Source organism: Panthera leo, chromosome B1 (genome assembly GCF_018350215.1).
Source record: "Panthera leo isolate Ple1 chromosome B1, P.leo_Ple1_pat1.1, whole genome shotgun sequence".
Classification (NCBI taxonomy): domain Eukaryota; kingdom Metazoa; phylum Chordata; class Mammalia; order Carnivora; family Felidae; genus Panthera; species Panthera leo.
This window is the reverse complement of record NC_056682.1, coordinates 50,345,052-50,361,540: the sequence shown is the minus strand read 5'-3', so window position 1 is coordinate 50,361,540 and position 16,489 is coordinate 50,345,052. Positions and strand designations below refer to the sequence as shown.

At 35.4% G+C, this 16,489-nt stretch overlaps 1 protein-coding gene across 8 annotated transcripts in view; it reads right to left on the bottom strand.

The window, feature by feature from the left end:
- HMBOX1 (homeobox containing 1) overlaps positions 1–16,489 on the bottom strand; it is a 204,738-nt gene that overhangs the window by 75,295 nt on the left and 112,954 nt on the right. The window lies entirely within an intron of this gene.

Genomic DNA, 16,489 nt, shown 5'->3' with positions numbered 1-16,489 from the left:
TCATTCGTTAGTAGGGTGTTCTTTAACCTCCATGCTTTTGGAGGTTTTCCAGACTTTTTCCTGTGGTTGATTTCAAGCTTCATAGCATTGTGGTCTGAAAGTATGCATGGTATAATTTCAATTCTTGTAAACTTATGAAGGGCTGTTTTGTGACCCAGTATATGATCTATCTTGGAGAATGTTCCATGTGCACTCGAGAAGAAAGTATATTCTGTTGCTTTGGGATGCAGAGTTCTAAATATATCTGTCAAGTCCATCTGATCCAATGTATCATTCAGGGCCCTTGTTTCTTTATTGACCGTGTGTCTAGATGATCTATCCATTTCTGTAAGTGGGGTGTTAAAGTCCCCTGCAATGACCACATTCTTATCAATAAGGTTGCTTATGTTTATGAGTAATTGTTTTATATATCTGGGGGCTCGGGTATTTGGTGCATAGACATTTATAATAGTTAGCTCTTCCTGGTGGATAGACCCTGTGATTATTATATAATGCCCTTCTTCATCTCTTGTTACAGCCTTTAATTTAAAGTCTAGTTTGTCTGATATAAGTATGGCTACTCCAGCTTTCTTTTGGCTTCCAGGAGCATGATAAATAGTTCTCCATCCCCTCACTCTCAATCTAAAGGTGTCCTCAGATCTAAAATGAGTCTCTTGTAGACAGCAAATAGATGGGTCTTGTTTTTTTATCCATTCTGATACCCTATGTCTTTTAGTTGGCGCATTTAATCCATTTACATTCAGTGTTATTATAGAAAGGTAAGGGTTTAGAGTCATTGTGATGTCTGTATGTTTTATGCTTGTAGTGATGTCTCTGGTACTTTGTCTCACAGGATCCCCCTTAGGATCTCTTGTAGGGCTGGTTTCGTGGTGACAAATTCCTTCAGTTTTTGTTTGTTTGGGAAGACCTTTATCTCTCCTTCTATTCTAAATGACAGACTTGCTGGATAAAGGATTCTTGGCTGCATATTTTTGCTGTTTAGCACACTGTAGATATCGTGCCAAGCCTTTCTGGCCTGCCAAGTTTCAAAGGAGAGATCAGTCACGAGTCTTATAGGTCTCCCTTTATATGTGAGGGCACGTTTATCCCTTGCTGCTTTCAGAATTTTCTCTTTATCCTTGTATTTTGCCAGTTTCACTATGATATGTCGTGCAGAAGGTCGATTCAAGTTACGTCTGAAGGGAGTTCTCTGTGCCTCTTGGATTTCAATGCCTTTTTCCTTCCCCAGTTCAGGGAAGTTCTCAGCTATAATTTGTTCAAGTACCCCTTCAGCACCCTTCCCTCTCTCTTCCTCCTCTGGGATACCAATTATGCGTATATTATTTTTTTTTTAGTGTATCACTTAGTTCTCTAATTTTCCCCTCATACTCCTGGATTTTTTTATCTCTCTTTCTCTCAGCTTCCTCTTTTTCCATAACTTTATCTTCTAGTTCACCTATTCTCTCCTCTGCCTCTTCAAGCCGAGCCATCGTGGATTCCATTTTGTTTTGCAATTCGTTTAAAGCGTTTTTCAACTCCTCGTGACTGTTCCTTAGTCCCTCGATCTTTGTGGCAAGAGATTCTCTGCTGTCCTGTATACTGTTTTCAAGCCCAGCGATTAATTTTATGACTATTATTCTAAATTCACTTTCTGTTATATTATTTAAATCCTTTTTGATCAGTTCATTAGCTGTTGTTATTTCCTGGAGATTCTTCTGAGGGGAATTCTTCCGTTTGGTCATTTTGGAGAGTCCCTGGCGTGGTGAGGACCTGCAGTGCACTTCCCCTGTGCTGTGGTGTATAACTGGAGTTAGTGGGCGGGGCCGCAGTCCGACCCGATGTCTGCCCCCAGCCCACTGCTGGGGCCACAGTCAGACTGGTGTGTGCCTTCTCTTCCCCTCTCCTAGGGGCGGGATTCACTGTGGGGTGGCGTGTCCCGTCTGGGCTACTTGCACACTGCCAGGCTTGTGTTGCTGGGGATCTGGCGTATTAGCTGGGGTGGGTAGGCAAGGTGCACGGGGGCTGGAGGGGCAGGCTTAGCTCACTTCTCCTTAGGTGATCCGCTTCAGGAGGAGCCCTGTGGCAGCGGGAGGGAGTCAGATCCGCTGCCGGAGGTTTGGCTCCGCAGAAGCACAGAGTTGGGTGTTTGCGCGGAGCGAGCAAGTTCCCTGGCAGGAACTGGTTCCCTTTGGGATTTTGGCTGGGGGATGGGCGGGGGAGATGGCGCTGGCGCCTTTGTTCCCCGCCAAGCTGAGCTCTGCCGTCCGGGGGCTCAGCAGCTCTCCCTCCCTTTGTCCTCCAGCCTTCCCGCTTTCCGAGCAGAGCTGTTAACTTATGACCTCCCAGACGCTAAGTCGCGCTTGCTGTCGGAACACAGTCTGTCAGGCCCCTCCGCTTTTGCCAGCCAGACTCGGGGGCTCTGCTTGGCCGGCGAGCCGCCCCTCCGCCCCGGCTCCCTCCCGCCAGTCCGTGGAGCGCGCACCGCCTCGCCGCCCTTCCTACCCTCTTCAGTGGGCCTCTAGTCTGCGCTTGGCTCCGGAGACTCCGTTCTGCTAATCCTCTGACGGTTTTCTGGGTTCTTTAGGCAGGTGTAGGTGGAATCTAAGTGATCGGCAGGACGCGCTGTGAGCCCCGCGTCCTCCTACGCCGCCATCTTCCGGAACCCCAATCTCAGAAGTCTTTATGTAATGTAAATTTTGAGAGATCCACACGTAGAAACATAAACTGTTGAAAATCAAAGACTAAGAAAATTTGAAAGCAGCAAGAGAAAAAAGTGACTCATTATGTACAAGGAATACTCAGTAAGATTAATGGCTGATTTCTCATTAGAAACAGTCAGTAGAGGCAGTAAGATGATATATTCAAAGTGCTGGGGAGAAAAAAAGAATGTCAATCAAAAACTCTATATCCAGCAAAACTATCCTTCCAAAATGAAAGAGACATTAAGACACTATCAAACTCTGGGGTGCCTGGGTGGCTCACTCAGTTAAGCATCTGACTTCGGCTCAGGTCATGATCTCACAGTTTGTGGGTTCAAGCCCCATGCTGGGGGCTGACAGCTCTCTGGTGACAGCTTGGAGCCTGAAGCCTGCTTCTGATTCTATCTCCCTCTCTCTCTGCTCCTCCCCCACTTGTGCTCTGTTTCTCTCTCTCAAAAATAAATAAACATTAAAAAAATTAAAAAAAAAAAAAAAAAGAAAGACATTGTCAAACTGGATAGAATCTGCTGTCAGCTGACCTGACCTACAAGAAAAGCTAAGAGAATTATTTTAGATGAAATGAAAGGACACAAAATAGTAATACAAATACACAAAAAGAAATAAACAGTGCCAGTAACTGCAATGATGAAGTAATGACAAAACACAGTCTAAAAGTATTTTTTTGTTTGGAACTACTTTTATCCCTATTTGATTTCAAATTAGATAATGCAATAATTACAAATCAAAGTTGATAGGCACACAATGTGTAGCGTATAATTTGTGTGACAATAATAGCACAAAGGAGAAGGAATGAAGCTATAAGGGAGGCAGGTTTTTCTATATTATTGAAATTAAGTGGCTATTAATCTGTACTAAGCTATTATAAATTAAATAATTATAATTACATAATTATAAGTTAATGGTAATCCTCAGGGCAACCACTAAGACAATAACTGAAAAAAAACATAGTAAAAGAAATGACAAGAGATTTAAACTGATATACTAGAAAATATCTATTTAACACAAAAGAAGGAAGTAACCAAGCAATAAGGGGAACAAAACAGACACAAGTCATGACAAACAAATAACAAAATGGCAGATGTAAATCCTACCTCATCATAATTATATTAAATTTAAATGGATTAAGCACCCCAATAAAAAAAGCAGAGACTGGCAGAATGGATGAAATAAAAACAAGATCCAACTGTATACTGTCTATAAGAAATACATTTTAGATTCAAAGACATGAAGAGGTTGAAAGTAAAAGAATGGTAAAAGATATACTATGTAAGCATAGGCAAATGAAAACCTGAGTGGCAATACTAATATCAGACAAAATAGACTTAAACAAAATTTGTAAGGAGGGACAAAAAAAGGACATTTTACAATGACAAAAGGGATAACACATGAGGAAAAAAACAAAACAAAACAAAAACACATACACACCAAACAACAGAATGCCAAAATACATGACACAAAAACTGACAGAATTGAAAGGAGAAATAGACAATTCAACAGTTATAGCTGGAGACTTCAATACTCACTTTTAACAGTAGATAAAACAACCAGACAGAAGACTAATAAGAAAAAAGACGTGAACATCATAAACCAACTAAACCTAATAAACGGCTTAAGAATGTTCCACTCAACAACAGTAGAACACGCATTCTTTTCAAGTGTATGTGGAACATTTTCTGGGACAGACATATGTTAGGCCACAAAACAAGTCTCAATAATTTTTAAATCATACAAAGTAGGCTCTCCAAACACAGCAGAATGAATTAGAAATGAATGAATTAGAATGAATTAGAACAGAAAATACTGGAAAATTCACAAACATATGGAAATTAAGAAGTCCTAACCAATGAGTCAGAGAAGAAATGACGGATATTAGAAAATACCTTGAGATGATTAAAACACATACAGACACTCACAAACACACACACAAACACACAAAACATACCAAAACATATGAGATGAAGATAAAGAAGTGCTCAGAGTGCTCAGAGAGAAATTTATTGCTGTGTCTCTACTGAAAAAAGAAAAAAAAAAAAAAGATGAATCAATACTCTAGCCTTGTACCTTAAAAACTCTAGAAAAAGAGCAAACTTACTCCAAGGCAGGCAGAAGAAAGAAAATGAAATAATATAGAGGAGAAATAAATGAAGCACAAAATAGAAACATAATAGAGAAAACCAACAAAATAATACATTTGTTCTTTGAAACAGGCCAATAGGATTGAGAAACTTTTAGGTAGACTGACAAGCAAAATGAGGGAAGACTCAAAACTAAAATCAGGAATGAAAGAGAGGGCATTACTACTGACCTAACAGAAATAAAAAGGGAACAACAATATGCCAACAAATTATAAAACCTACATGAAATGACAAATTCCTAGAACAACCTACCAAATCTGATTCAAGAAGAAACAGAAAATCTGAACAGGTCTATAGCAAGTAAAGGTACTGAATTAGTAGTCAAAATCTTCCCACAAAGTCAGATGACTGCACTGGTAAATTCTACCAAGTGTTTCAAAACTAATTAACACACACATACACACACTCACTCTAATCCTTCACACACTCAATTAGAAAAAGAAGGAAACACTTCCCAATTCATTCTGTAAGGCCAAAACCAGACAAAGACACTGCAAGAAAACTACAGATCAACATCCCTTATGAGTATAGATGTAAATATCCTCAACAAAATACTAGCAAACTGATTTCAACAACATATAAAAAGGATTTTATACCATGACCAAGTGGGATTTATCTCAGGAAAGCTAGGTTCACTGAATATGTGAAAATCAATGTAATATACCTTAGTAGTAAATGACAAAATCCATGGGATTACTTTAATAGACAGGAAAAAGAATTTGACAAAATCCAACACCCTTTTGTGATATAGAACACTGAATAAACCAAGAACAGAAGCAAACTCTCTTACCTTGATAGAGAACATCTATGAAAAATCCACAGCTGACATCATACTTAGTAGTTAAAGACTGAGAGCTTTGCCACTAAGATCAGCAACAACACAAGAAAGTTTGCTCTGGTTCCAGCCAGGACAACCATAAAGCAAGTTAAAGAAATAAAAGGCGTTCAGACTGGGAAGGAAAAAGGAAAATAACATGTTTGCAGATGACATGATGTTGAGTATTAAAGAATCTGAACGAATCCACATGAGCACATGCACAAACACAAAACTATTAGAATTGTGTTCACCAAGGTTGCAGAACACCAAAATCAACATACAGAATTAAATTTTATTTCCATCCACTAGCAATGACGCAAAAAAAAAAAAAAAAAAAAAAATTTCAACAACTATTTCTGCATACAATAGCATCAAAATGAATAAAATATTTAGGAATAAATCTAACAAAAATAATGCAAAACCTGTACAACAAAAACTACAAAATACTGTTGAAAAAAATTTAAGAATACCTAAGTAAATGGAAAGACATCTCATATTCATGGATTGGAGGATTTAATATCATTAAAATGACAACACTCAACAAATTGATCTACAGATTCAAAGTAATTCTTATTAAAATTCCAGCTGCTTTTTTTTTTTTTTTTTTGCAGAAGTTAATAAAGTGATCCTCAAATTCCTATAGAAATGTAAGGGACCCAGAACAGACAAAACAATCTTTAAAAAAAAAAAGAAGAAGAAGAACAAAGTTGGAGGATTCACACTTCCCAATTTCAAAATTTACTGTCAAATTGTATCAAGATTATGTGGTACTGGCATTTAGATAGACATATAGATCAATGGAATAGAACCAAGAGTCAAGAAATAAGTCCAGTCATTCATTTACAGTCAACTGATTTTTGAGAAAGTTGACAAGAAAATTCAATAAGCAAAGAATAGTCTTTTCAGCAAATGGTGCTGGAACTAGATATCCACCTGCAAAAAAATGATATTGGACTCCTATCTTATATCATATACAAAAATTACCTCAAAATGGATCAGGGACCTAAATGTAAGAGCTGAAATTATGAAACTCTCAGAAGAAAAGAGATATAAATCTGTGTGACTTTGAATTGGACAATGGTTTCTTAGCTATGACACCAAAAGCAACAACAAAAAAAATGATGTCATCAAATTTAAAATACTGTGTGCTTCAAAGGTTACCACCAAGAATGTGAAAATATATGGAAACTCTATATCTGACAAGGCACTTTTATCTAGAATAAAGAACTCTTACAATTCAATACTAAAAAATAAAACTCATTTAAAAAAATAGATGAACAATTTCACTAGATGTTCCTCCAAAAATACATACCAATGGTCAAAAAGCACATGAAAATATGGTCAACATCATTGGTCATTAAGGAGATATAAATCAAAACTATGAGATACCACTTTACAACCACTAGGATGGTTATAGTTAAACAGATGAATAATAACAAGTGTTGGTGATAATGTGAAGCAATTGGATCCCTCATACATTTGTGGGTTTGCAAAATGCAAAACAGTTTGACAGTTCTTCAAAATGTTAAACACTGAATTATCATATAACCCACAATTCCAGTACTAGGTATATTCCAAGAGAATCTGTCTACACAAAAACTTCACAGTTCAAAGCACTGTGCACAATAGCCCCAAAGTGGAAACAATCCAAATTTCCATCAACTGATGAGTAAATAAAGTGTAGTATATTTATGCAGTGGAAAATCATTTATCTATTAAAAGAAGTACTGATACGTGCCACAACATAGGTAAACCTTGAAAACATTATGCTAAGTAAAGGGAAGGTAGACATGAAAATTCACAGAGTAAATGAGCCTATTTTATCAAACAGCCAGAAATTTGTCTTTAGAGGTAAATCTATAGACAGAAAATAAGTTAGTGGTTGCCAGGATCTGAGGGAATGAAGAACTGGGGAATGAATGCTTATAGGTATGGAGTTTCTATGTTGAACTTTATCTATAAAGGAATATTTCCATTATTCTTGTTGCAACATCCCTCTGGAACTGTTATTCTTAAACCAAAAATAATGGATCAATCATTCATAACTAAGATACCTTCAGGCAAACTTATTTCCTTCTCCAGGATGGAGGCATGTCAGTTCCCATCATTTTCTCTTGTTTGATTCAGAATTTTTATTTGATTCAGTCTGTGTTTTAAAGTCCATTGAAGACAGAATTTTTCTTTTCTGTTTATTTTTATTGTTTCTGCTTGGTTATGATAACCAGAAGTGAAGAAAAAATGTATTCCTTTTTTTTTTTTTTCCAGAGAGAGAGAGACAGAGAGCGAGCGAGCGAGCATGTGCCTGTGTGTGCAAGGAGAGGAGGGGCAGAGGAAGAAGGAGAGAGAGACTCTCAAGCAGGCTGCACACCCAGTGTGGAGCTAGATCTTACAACCATGAGATCATGACCTAAGCTGAATTCAGACATTTAACTGAATGAGCCACCCAGGTGCACCTTATACTGCTACTTTAAACCAGCACTTTCCCTTAATCTTCTAATGTTTGCTGGTCTAATGGGGGGGGGGGGGGAGGGGGGACAAAAAAAACACTGTTAACTTGCAGTTGATTGTTCTTATTTAATTTTCCAAGAGGCTGCAAATCTTTTTTATCTTTACTGGCCATTTATATTAAATCTTTTGTAAATTACATACTGATAGCCTTTGTAAATTTTTATATTGAATTATTTATTGCTTTCATAACATTAATTGTTCTTTTGATATATATCATTGATATAAATCCTTTGCTCTCTATATTGCAAATATCTTTCAGTGTGAATCTTGTTACAGTGTCTTTTATTGGACATATCTTAAAAATTTTACATAGTTAAATCCACCTAACTTTCTTTTGGATTTTATTTATTATGTAGGAAAAGCTTTCTTACCTTAAAATTAAAAAAATATTCAATATTTTCTTCTAATAGTAATATAACAGTAACTTTCATCCAGTATTAAAAAGTATATATATCTAGTTCTCTATTCCATATGGAAACTGATGTTTGTTTCTGGTGTGATGTCAGCACCTATTTTGATTTTTTTCACTTTCAAAAAAACAACCAATGGAAAAACACCATTCCTTACAGATTTGAAATACTTCTTTTAAGCTAAATTTCCTCATATACAAGATCTATTAATGAATTCTGTTCTGTACCATCTGACAATATGATCTTATTTATTTACTCTAACCATACAGTATACTTTAATATCTAATAGGGCAAATTTGTTCAAACTCTCCTCTGTTTTTCTTAAAGAATGTTTTAGCTATGCTTATGCATTTTTCCTTAGTGATGAATTTTAGAATTATATCAAAAACAAAATTCTATTGATACTCTGATTCGTATCAAAAAGCACATAGAACAAGCTGGCAATACCTGAGGTGAATCTAGCCAGTGCACATTATTACTGAGCCTGTAACATGGTATATGTTTTAAAAATTGATGCTTAACAATAAAATCAGTCACCTCCCTCCCACACCTTACATACAACACATTCCCTTCCTCATCCTACTGTAGACATATAGTGCTGCCTTATTCTTTTATAAACAAACAGTGCTCCATATTATGATACACCATAACTTGCCTAACTAGTCTCCTAGTCCTGGACACTTAGATAATGTTATTTGCAACCTTTTGCTAAAATATAATATGCTGCAATAAATATTCCTGCATATTCATCATTCTAGACATATGCAACTATTTCTATTGGATAAACTGCTAGAAGATAAATTACATGGTCAAAGGGAGTGTACATAAATATTAAAAAAAGTTACACATACAAAAGAATATGTGTAGTTAAAAATTTTTTTAATGTTTGTTTATTTTGAAACAGAGAGAAAGAAAACAGGGGAGGGGCAGAGAGGGAGGGAAAGAGAGAATCCCAAGCAGACTCCAGCTGCCAGCACTGAGCCTGACACAGGGTTCAATCCCACAAATTGCGACATCATGACCTGAGCCAATATCAATAGTCCAATGCTTAAATGACTGAGCCACCCAAGCACCCCAAAGAATATGTGTATTTAAAAGATGATCATTATCATCAAGATTAACCTTATTTAAATATTTATCTAAATTTTATTTATTTATTAAACAAGTATTTAATTAGTATCTGCATGTGGGATAAAGGCAAAAGGGTAGTTTAAGCAGCTACTAAATTGCTAAATGTTAACAGTTGACTGAAAATTGCAGTAGTTACAAGATGGGATACTATGCATTTTTTCAACAGTGATATACCAAAAATCACATTTTACATTTTAAATATATATAATTTTATTTGTAAAAAAAATTTTAAATTAAAACAAAACAAAACAGAAAAAGACAACCCTATAAAAATTGGTGACAGATTTAAACAGTCAATTCATAGAGTGTAAATGGTCAATATATATGAAGTGATGCTTTATCTACATATTAATCAGGAAAATCATTTAAAACTGCAGTACTGAAATCTGCTAAGAGAGTAAATCTTAAAAGTCCTCATCACAAGACAAAAAACAAATTTTATAACTATGCATGGTGATGGATGTTAATAGACTTATTGTGATTATTTCACAATGTATATAAATTTTGAATCATTATATTGCACACATAAGACTAATATGTTATTTGTCAATTATACCTTAAAAAATAAAAAGATAAAACTGCAGTGAAATACCATTTCACACTTATCGTGTTAGCAAAACAACGTACAAATTGTTGGCAAAAATGGACAGCAATGGTTAAAGTATAGATAGCTACAACTGATTTGGAGGTCAAGCCAAGCAGGATGTTCATCAATATTTTACCACATTTCATCAAATCTATGACAACACCGATTATAAGATGATCATTATTGTATGTACTAATAAAAGAACAAAACTGCCAAAACAAAAACAAAAACAAAACAACCAAACCCAGTGATAATACTCTTTATGTACTGATACAGGATAATTTCCAAGTTAGAAAAGTTCAGTGCAGAATAGTGTAAATAGCATATTACCTGTCTGGCAAAAAACGAGAAAGGACTATAGACATACTATTTGTTTTTAAATGCATAAAGTATCCCTCCAGAAACTGGTAATGTCCGTATATCCTCTGGGAAGGGGATTAAGGCTGAGAGACAGAGATAGAAGACAGATTTAGCACCCTTATGTAATCTGAAGTTTGAACCACATGAATATATTTTTTAATACAAAAAGTAAATTTATATTTTATAATTTAATTATTTTATTTTTAGTTTATTAGGCTTTTATTCAGTAATAAGAATACATACAAAATTTTAAAATTCTACTTTGGGGAACTCTTTTCAAAGGATATTTTTGAAGCTTTTTATTTTCCCTTCTATCTTTTAAAACTGACTTATTACAATATAATTCACATACCATACAATTCACCCATTTAAAGTGTACAATTCAATGGTTTTTAGTACAGAGTTGTGCAACCATCACCACAATTGATTTTCCCTCCTTTTGAATAATAAAATGAGATATCAGACAGAATCCTGGCAACGTCTGCAAGTAGAAAAATTATGGAGCAGAGAAAAGGAAGATCTCCTACAAAGGGAGCTGGATATTTTCCTTCCCACCTAACATTTTTAAGGGAATTTTGTGTAAGACTAGTAAGGGTGAAGAAAGTTTCCCATGCTAATATCAAAATGAAATTTACACAGTATTTTTTTAGATGGAAAACGAAAGAGTATTTTAATACCTTTTTGCAATGACTTTTGGTATTTTCTGATATTACACTAAAACTTGACAAGTGATGTATTTTTAAAGGTTAGCTGTGATGTTGAATCTGAAATCACTAAGCTTTTTCACACTTTAAAAAAAATTTTTTTTAATGTTTATTTCTGAGACAGAGAGAGACAGAGCATGAGTTGGGGGGGGGGGGGGAGAGGGAGACACAGTATCTGAAGTAGGCTCCAGGCTCTGAGCTGTCAGCACTGAGCCCGATGCGGGGTTCGAACTCAAAAACCATGAGATCATGACCTGAGCTGAAATCAGTCGCTCAACCGACTGAGCCACCCAGGCGCCCCTTTCACACTCTTACATTGAAATCCACCAAACTATCATGAACTTTTCAAAATTGTTAGTTTTATATAATATAATGATATATTTATTATGAAATGATTACCACAATAAGTTTAGTTAAAATCCATCACAATAGTTAAAATTCTTCTGTGTGTATAAGAACTTTTAAGATTTACTCTCAATATCTTTCAAATGTGTAATGAAGCATTGTTAACTATAGCTAACTATAGTGTCCAATAAAGCATTGTTAACTATTGTGCCCATTATATCCCTAGAACTTATTTATGTTATAACTGGGAAGTTTGTACCTTTTGACCACCTTCACCCATTTTGTCCAGCCCCTACTCATCACCTCTAAGCAAACACCAATCTGTTCTCTGTATCTATGACTTTGTTTTTTTAAAGATTCTACATATAAATGATATCATACAATATCTTTCTGTCTTATTTAACATAACATCCTCAATGTCTATCCATATTGTTGCAAATGGCAGGATCTCCTTTTTTATGGGTAAATAATATTCCCCTGGGTAGGTTATTTTCATGTCTTGGCTTATAAATATGCTGCAATGAACAGGGGGGTGCTATATATTTTTAAAAATTCATTATTAAGTGGTCAGAGGTTAGAAACATTATGGTTAACATATTTAGTCTTAGGAAGCTTAGTTTCAGAAAAGTCAATTTGTAGAGGGATGAAGGACTATAATGGTTAATAATTATAATAATAAAAAAACACTTCTGTGGCATCACTGTGTGCCAGAAACTTTACATAAACCAATTCATTTAATTTCAAAAACGCTGTTAGGTGGGTATTACTATTATTCTCATTTTCCAAAAGAGGAAACTGAAGATTAAGATGTTCAGTAACCTGCCCAAAGTTATATAACTAGTGAGTGACAGAAGTCATATTTTGAACCTTCAAAGTCATGCTGTAGACCACTGCACTATACTGTATCTATATACTGAAATGCTATGTCATGAACACTGGCTTTGCAGCAAGACAAACAGTAATTAGCTGTGTGACTATAGGCAAATGATTGACTCGCCTTTATGCTCAGTTCTCTCGTCTGTAACTGAAGAAGTTGACACTTGCCTCTCAAATACATAAAACAGTTAGCACAGCATCTAGCACCTTGGTAAGTGTTAAAATAAATTACAGCTAAAAATAAAAACCCTCCAAAAAGAGAGGTTTAGCTAACCAGGTGCAAAGAAGTAAAATGCAGAGCCAAGGGTCATCTACAAACCACTCAAGAGGGCTATATGCTCTCCTGGTAGGTTACTTAGCACAATGATAAAGCTGAGTTAAAGACAAAAAAAGCATGGGCAATAATGGTTTAAGAGATACTGTTTCTTACTACATACTATTATATGTGATAATTATTTTAACACTTAGCACTCAAACATTTCAAAGACATTCTTTATGTCCTAGAAAAATCAAGACAACTGATAATATGTCTTCCAAAAAATATTTAGCAATGAAAGGGCCTGTGTGCAATGCTCAATCTTTTTAACAAAGGAAAAAAAAATGCACTTAAAAAAAATTTTTTTAATGTTTACTTATTTTTGAGAGAGAGAGACAGAGAACAAGTGGGGGGAGGGGCAGAGACAGAAAGGGAGACACAGAATCTGAAGCAGGCTCCAGGTGAGCTGTCAGCACAGAGCCCGATGAGGGGCTCGAACTCAGAAACAGTGAGATCATGACCTGAGCCAAAGTCAAACGCTTAACCGACTGAGCCACTCAGGCGCCCCCAAAAATGTACTTTTATGAAAACAGCATATTCTAGGTCTTAAATAAACATCATACTAAGAATGTTTCTAAAAACTCTTTCCTATGTTTCTCATCAAGAACAATGACAATAAGCCTGAGGCAATGTATATTGGATTCATACATTAAATCAATGTGTTCAAAACCAAGAAGTTGTCCACAGATCTGCTTGAGAAGAGATTTAGAGATACGTCACTTAGTATTTTTAAAACTACTACAGGAAGCAAAATCTCATAGCTTAAGTGAGTGAAAACTATGTTTTATACTCAGGCATAGGAGGGCACAGGGTTATGGCTCTATCTAAAGCAAATTCAATTTGGTTTGTGGTTTGTAACCTGGCAATTTTAGGCAACTGGCAAGAGAAAAGTATTTCTGCCAAGGACAGAATCATGTAGAAGAGTGCTGGCAACCTTTGAGGTATTAAGGACCTAATAATCTCCACTATTTCTATATTCTATCTGCTGCCTTCAGTACAGGGCACAAGCCCTTAACTAAGATCCTTTAGTTAAATAATAGCCAAGTGTAAGACAATCATCATCATCATCATCATCATCATCATCATCATCAAGAACAGTATTTAAGGAGGAAGTGCTACCAATTCTATACCAATTCTTCTAGAAACACAAGGGACTGAAACACTTTCCAACATGTCTTATGAGGCCACATTACCTTAACAAAACTAGACAAGGACATTACATGGAACAAGCAAAACAAACCCTGAATAATATTCCTAATGAACACAGATACTACAATTTTACAATACTAGAGTATCAGCAAATTGAACTAAACCATACACAAAAGGTAATACATTATGATTCAATGGAATTTTTCCCAGAGTGCAAGGCTGGTTTAACATCTGAAAATCTATCAGTGTAATTCACCATATTAACAAGACTAAAATAAGAAAAATCATATGGTAATCTCAATAGATGCAGAAAAGCATTTGATAAAGTACAAACATCCATTCATGATAAAAATTCTCAGAAACCAGAAATAGAAGGAAACTTCGCTTGAAGAGCATCTTGATAAAGGACATCTATGAAAAACTTAGAGCTAAGATCACATTTAATGGTGAAAAAGTGAATGCCTGCTCCCTAAGTTTGGAGAAAATGCAAAGATGTCTGCTCTCATTACCATGTTCAACATTTAACTGGTGGTCCTAGTCAGTGTGATTAAGGTAAGAAAAGGAAATAAAAGGCATACACATTGAAAAGGAAGAAGTAGAATTATCCTTATTCACAAATAATATGATTGTCCATGTAGAAAATCCCAAGAAATTTTTTTAAAGTTACTAGAACAAATAAACGAATTTAGCCAAGTTACAAAATAGAAGATCAATATAACCAAATCAATTATTCTATGACATAAGAAATAAACAACTGGAAATCGACATTAAGGATAATATCAATAGTATCAAAAATGTAAAATATTTAGAGATGAATTCAAGAAAAAATGTTCTGGACCTATACACTGAAAACTAACATTCTTGAGAGAAAATAAAGAAGACCTAAACAAATCGAGATATACCATGTTCATGGACAAAAACACTCAGTATCATTAAGATGTCAATTCCAAATGCTAGACTGACCTATACAATTAACACAATACCAATCCCAATCTCACTACAAATATTTTTTTTTGTCAAAATTAACAAGTTGATTGGGGCACCTGGATAGCTTGGTTGAGTTTCTGCCTTTGGCTCAGGTCATGATCTCATGGTTCATGAGTTTGAGCCCTGCATCAGGCTCTATGCTGACAGCTCAGAGCCTGGAATCTGCTCTGGATTCTGTGTCTCCCTCTCTCTCTCTGCCCCTCCCCCACTCATATTCTGTCTCTCTCTCTTTCAAAATTAAACATTAAAAAAAATAAAAGAAATTAACAAGTTGATTTTAAAACATACATGGAAATTCAAAAGAGCTAGAATAACAACAGTGATCTTGAAAAAGAAAAACAGGGGCGCCTGGGTGACTCAGTCGGTTAAGCGTCCAACTTCAGCTCAGGTCACGATCTCGCGGTCCGCGAGTTCAAGCCCCGAGTCGGGCTCTGGGCTGATGGCTCAGAGCCTGGATCCTGCTTCCGATTCTGTGTTTCCCTCTCTCTCTGCCCCTCCCCTGTTCATGCTGTGTCTCTCTCTGTTTCAAAAATAAATAAATGTTAAAAAAAAATTTTTAAATAAGAAAAAGAAAAACAAAGTTGGGAGGAATTATGCTTTCTGCCTTCAAGACTACTATAATAATTTACAATTTTGTATTGGTATAAGAATAAACATAAAGACCAATGGGACACAACAGACAGCACAAAAATAGACCCACACATACAAATTCAACTGATTTTTAACAAAGGTGCCAATGTAACTGAATTAGAGAAAGACTAGTCTCGTGACCACTGCTGACCATTTTCAACAAATGGTGCTCCAACAATTGGACATCCATAGGGAAAAAAAATAGGTCTTAACCCTTACCTTACACATACACAAAAAATTAACTTGAAATGTTCACAGACCTAAATGTATAAGCTGAAACTATCAAACTTTCAGAAGAAAACATAAGAAAATCTTTGAGACTTAATTTAGGCATATTTTCTTAGGACACAAAAAATATGAACCATAAAGGAAAAAAAAACACAACTTCAGCAAAATTAAAAACATTTCATCTTTGTTTGTTTTTTTTTTAAACATTTCATCTTTGAAAGAGAACATTAAGAAAATGAAAATACAAGCCTCAGACTAGGATATCTGTGTATCCACATATTCAAGGACTTGAACCCAGAATATACATAGAACTCTTCTAATCAATAATAAGTGAAACAACCTGATTAAAAAACAATGAGTGAAAGATGTGACAGACATTTCACCTAAGATGATACATGAATAGCAAATGAGCATCTGAAAAGATGCTCAACATAATTAGTCATTAGAAAAATGCAAAATAAAACTAGAGTGAGATGCTATTACATATGCACTAGAATGGCTAAACTTAAAGAGAAATACAAATACCAAATACCAAGAGCTGAAGAGAATGCAAAGCAACTGGAAGTCTCATATGCTGCTAGTAGGAGTGCAAAAGGGTCTAGTAATTT